We start from the raw sequence: 6,096 nt of genomic DNA, 5'->3' as shown, positions 1-6,096 counted from the left end.
AATATCACGAGAAAAGATAATTTAACAATATAAAAATAAATGCAAACTAAAACAGCATCAGAAACACCATTATCAAGAACTAATCCCTCGAACAGCAACTTAAACACACACATCAAGCGCAGTGCACAAGCCTCAAAGTGCAATACACTTTGAAATGGGTGTTTAAGCGCTCTAGTTATATGGTCCCAATAGAAGTAAGACAAAAGTTAATAGGTCAAACAACAAGATAATTGGAATAAAAAGTTACAAAATCAAACAAGTTTGAAACTCAAAATGAAAATCAATGGAAAACATTTATAACATATGCAGCACATTAACTAAAAAGCCAAAAACTAAAATAAACATCAAGATATGATCTCAAATCCTGAAACAAATTCATTATTGAGAAGCTTGCAAAACAAAATGAACTCTTGGAACTCTTGACCCCACTTGGCGGATGCTAATTGTGGAAATGAGTCGGATTCGAATAACCCATATCGTGTATTAAAAGATGATCTCAAATCCAATAGGGTATTTAAGAAGTCCACCAATGAGAGGCTTGCAAAACAATATGAATTCTCATATCCAAAATGGCACTAAAAATAATAGATTAAAATTGAATTACATATAACACTAGAAACAACAAAAACAGATTCATAGATCAAATGGACAAAACAATAAAAAAAAATGTAGTCAAAGAGGTCCATAACTGGCAGATGCAATTTTTAAAAGTACGTCAAACTTACAAATTCCAAACTGGATATCGATAAAATCTCAAATCCCAAAGGGTACAAAATAAAATGAATTTTTGACCCCACTTGGCGGATGCTAATTGTGGAAATGAGTAGAATTTCAGTGATCCAAATTGGGGGGTTAAAAAACGTTCTCGTAGTCAAAAGGATATCTTTGAACACAAATCAATAAAATCAAATTGAAAAACACATTAAACTAAAAGTATATACACAAATCAAAATGACGACATATCGAAAAAAGGTTACTCGTGAAATACATGACCTAAAAACTTACAAAGTATTTAGAAAAATAAAATTTCTACTATACTTGGAAAGTGCAATTTCAATAAGCATATAAACTACATCTCCCCTGGTTTAGCTTTGAACATGTAATGTAACACATCAGTACTATGTCATTCTCGTCTATTTCAATAAGCAAGAGTAAAAAAAATGTTAAAAACTAAATTATATCAATAACTAACTAAAGTATGGCTGCTGGACACGAACAAGGCAAATTATAACAATGATCGTACTATCTACTTTGTGTGATTAGATCAATCCAGGAGGTGTGAAAGCAGTAAGTAGCATTCTGGAAACTTTCAGCCCTTTTGACCTGCTACATTTTTAATTTAACTTCCAACCCATCCACCTATTCTAATTTAAATGGGGCCATGCCAATTCAAATACCAAACTGAAACCCTATTCAACTATTCAACCTATACGGCATCGACTGAAAACCGAATTCGTTATGTCCGGTTTCAACTCGATAAAATCAATTTCCTATCCACTTTTGAAAGCAGTAAGCTGGAACTAACATTTTAAAATTGTTCAGTACAATACAGTGACATAAAGATTAAAATATTAGCTGCAACAACATTTAGAACAGTGAAAGCGCAACTTTGTGCATTATGTTAGCATGAAGATCACCAATCATCAAAATCAATTCAAGAAACAGTAACAAGTCAAAATAAAATAAAGTGAGAAGAAAAACTCAAGAAGCGAATTTTATTTCTAGTACCAATAACTACTTTAAGCACTTAAAATTGTTCAGAATTAATAAAAACGGAAAACGTTTAAATCAACACATATAAGCCATTATATTAAATAGGTCAAAACCAAATGACGATTGTAAAAAGTAGAATTCAAACAAAAGTTAACCAAGTTAAAAAAAAAAAAGACAATTATTAGAAAGTAGAATCCAAACAAAAGTAAACAAAACATATATTAAAGAGCAATAAAGTAAAAAATCAACACAAATGAAGAAACAACATAAACACCATTGTTAAGAAAGGAATTCATGTAACAACCACCGATATACATCCTATCAAATGCAAGTACAAGCCTCAAATAACAATACCCTTTGAAATGGCGTTTAGGTGATCTACTTTAAGGATTTCCGATAATAAGAAGACAAAGTAGATCAAAAGTTACAACATCAAACAAGTTTGAAAGTGAGAATGAAAACCAAAGGAAAACATTTATAGCATAAGCAGCACATAAACTAAAAATCCAAAATCAAATATGCCTGATGAAATATCTCAAAAAAAGACCACATATAAAGGAAACAAATATAGACCTTCTGTTAGAAACCGGAAATCTAAATTACTGAATTTAAAATGATTAGCCACATTCGAGATAGGCTTGATCTCCAAACAAAGGTAACACACCCTGATTTTGATAAATAAACATTCACAATGGAAATAAATGCAGAACATGTTATAAATACTAATCCTAATAGCAGTTATTAAACTGCTCCACTACTCCAATTTTTGCTAAATAACCAGTTTCCTATCAATACTTCCGGCTCGGAAAATCGACTTGTCCTCAAGTCGGAAATTCCGGAATTAGTGTACCAAGCAATGAGCCATTCGAATGCAGCTTGATCGGCCTCCTGGATCCCGTCGCGATCGCCACAACTATCTCGAATTGAATGATGCTGGATACTAATTTCCCAATCTTTATCAATGGATAAGAAAACTAAAGGTGTTGCTGCAACTTGAACTTGGGCAGGTTTCAGCATGGCAACATGAGAACCTGGGTGAATCCGGGACTGATTCATCTTAAGAAGGATGTGATAAAGATTAGAAAACCTAAATGGCTGTTTCTCAAAACGTGGATAGGGCTGAATTTGCGGAACCATCCCATCTTCATCCCCATTTTTCTGTTCACGATGCTTTTGAACACCATCTTCCGTCTTTAATTGAACACCATCTGTTATCTTCAATTGAACATCTTCAATAATACCATCTCTAATCTTCATTTGGCCACCAAAGACATGCTTAGACTGATCTTCGAATTTCGATTGAACATCTAAAAAATGCTTAGATCGATCTTTGGTCTTCAACAGAACATCTAAAACATGCTCAAATCTATCTTCGTCAACGCTAGGGTAGTCATCAAGGGCTTCTTCAGTGATTGTATCTAGCAGCGGTACGTGCAGGGGGTCATGCCCTCCTCCCTCCGGTTCCTCCGTCACTGTTGTCTTCAAATCACCTTCTGATTCTTCACTGTCACAACCATCTCCGCTCACCTGAACTTTGATTTCTTCAACATCGTCTCTCAAAGATGCAAGAATGGCATCTAATTGTGCTGCAATGGTTGCTAATTGATCTGCAAGATTCCAGGTTGTAGGCTTCATTAGATTTCCCGGAAATGGAACCATTGTTAGAAACCGGAAATCTAAATTACTGAATTTAAAATGATTAGCCACATTAGAGATAGGCTTGATCTCCAAACAAAGGTAACACGCCCTAATTTTGATAAATAAACATTCACAATGGAAATAAATGCAGAACATGTCATAAATACTAATCCTAATAACAGTTATTAAACTGCTCCACTACTCCTATTTTTGCTAAATAACCAGTTTCCTATCACCTTCATGAAACAAAAGCCCAAAAAATCCAAAAAAAAATCCCAACACAAAAGCCAAAAAAAATCCCAGCACATAGCCAAATATATCAAAAGCCAAAAAAAATCATGAAATAAGGTAAAACAAAATTAAATAAAAAATAATTTAAATGAAGTAGCAACAGAAATAAGACCTTCATCAAGAAAGTAATCCCAACACAACAACCTAATTACACCTCATCAACCGAAAAGTACAAGCCTCAAAGTACAAGACATGTTGAAATGAGGGTTTAGGTGTTCTGGTTAGTGGATTCCCAGTTCTCGAATATAAGTAAGGTGAGTCATTTCTAAAAAAGTTTTGGAAAAAAGATGTTAATGCCATGAAATAAGATAAAACTAATATAATAAATCAATTCAAATGGAGAAGAAACTGAAACACTAAGTAATCCCTTGAACAACAAACCTGTATACACCCTATCAAGCGCAATGTACAAGCCTCAAAGTACAATACACATTAAAAGGGTGTTTAGGTGTTCTAGATAAAGGATTTCCCGTAAAACCATGACAAAGATATATAGGTCAAACAAACAAAATCAAAATAAAAAATAAGCAAAAAAAAAAGTCAAATTCAACATATATAGAGTAGCAAAAATAGTCCCTTATCAAGAAAGTGATCCCCACGACAACAACCTATTTAAACTCATCAACCGAAATGTACAAGCCTCAAAGTACAAGACAATTCAAATGAGGGTTTAGGTGGTTTAGTAACTAGTAAGTGGATCCGTATTTCCCGAATGTAAGGCATGTCATTTTGAATAAAGTATATGAAAATAGATAAATTATCAAAATAAAAGGGAATTCAAACCAAGTAGTAACATAAACACCCTTATCAAGAAAGCAATCCCTAGAACAACCTAAAAACGCCCATCAAGCAAAATGTACAAGCCTCAAAGTACAAAACACTTTCAAATGGGTGTTTCTGTGTGTTCCTTATGAGAGTAAGAATTATAGATCAAACAAAAAATCAAAATAAAAAATCCCATTAACAAAAAACCAAAAATATCAAAATAAGCGAAAATGAAGTTGCAAAATTAACACCTTTATCAAGGAAGTAATCCCCACCACTTTACACCTCATCAACCGACATGTACAAGCCTCAAGATACAAGACACGTTGAAAAGAGGGTTCAGGTGTCCTAGCAAGTGGATCTCAATATCATGATAAAAAAGATAAAATAACAAAATAAAGAGCAACATACACAACATTATCAGAAAAGTAATCACTCGAACACCCTAAACACAAACACGTCAAGAGCGATGTACAGGCCTCAAAGTACAATCCCCTTTGAAGTGGGTGTTTATAACTTTGTCGAAAATAGTAAGACAAAATAGGTCAAGTAAATGAATCAAAAGTTAGAAAATCAAATAACTTTAAAGTGAATATAAAAATCAATGGGAAACATTTATAACATAAGTAAAAAACCAAAATCGGATAAAGTAAAGAGTGTCAACAGCAAAAAAAAAAAAAAAAAAAAAAACACACACACACACACAGGTATGTTAAAAGAAACTTAAACTTGATGATTAGTAACATATAGACAAATCAAATAGTAAAAAATAATGAAAAAGAGTAAACAAGAAATTGATGATAAATGATTTAAAAAGCGTGAAAGAAAACTTCAAGCATACTTGGCAAGTGCTATTTCAATAATAAGCATATATCTATATACAAAGTATATCTCCCCTGGTTTTAACTTTTAACATGTAATGTAACATTCACATCAGTACAACTAACTATGTAAGAAACTAAATAAACCTTACTAACTAATAAATTTTGGGTAGCAGAAACAAACAACAATAATTGAGTGAAGTAATCGCCCTCCAAAATCCAATTGGTTTTGTTTTGTTCTACTGGCAATCGCAACAAATTATTATAATATAATCACACAGAATCCCCAAAAGAAGTGAATATTATTATTAGTAAGAAACCCTAGGTGAAGAAGTAACGTAACGTAACCCTAATCGAATTACACAGAGTCCCCAAAAGAAGTGAATAATATTATTATTATTGTGGAATTCAAATAAAACTTGTAAAGAAGCAACGTAACCCTAATCGAATTACATAACATAATATAATATAATATAATGAAACGTTACGTTGGAATTAGAAATCATACCAATCAGCCATGGACGGACGGTCACCGTTGAATACCAAACCAAACAAACATTGCTTCATATTCACGGCTTCTACTACTCCCATTGGCAAGATCGGCTCCGGTAAGCAAACCAGATTGCAATCCAAACTATCCCCGATAACTTAATTATTCAATTAATTTTAATATTCAAACTAAAAAAACTAATTAAATACACGATATTTCTTTAAAAAAATTATGAACATTCTGACATAAATTTTATTTAAAACGGACTTCGTTAAAAAAATACTTTTTTTAAGTTGGGATGGATTGTGAATGTGTGTAAAAGATTGGGGTGAATTAAATTATGTAGATTGAGAGAGAGAAATAAATTTTATAATGTGA

The sequence above is a fragment of the Bidens hawaiensis genome, unplaced genomic scaffold (assembly GCF_021521415.1).
Source record: "Bidens hawaiensis isolate Kalapana, Puna unplaced genomic scaffold, B.hawaiensis_p1.1 tig00007761_1, whole genome shotgun sequence".
In the NCBI taxonomy this organism is placed as follows: Eukaryota; Viridiplantae; Streptophyta; class Magnoliopsida; order Asterales; family Asteraceae; genus Bidens; species Bidens hawaiensis.
This window is presented reverse-complemented; position numbering follows the sequence as displayed.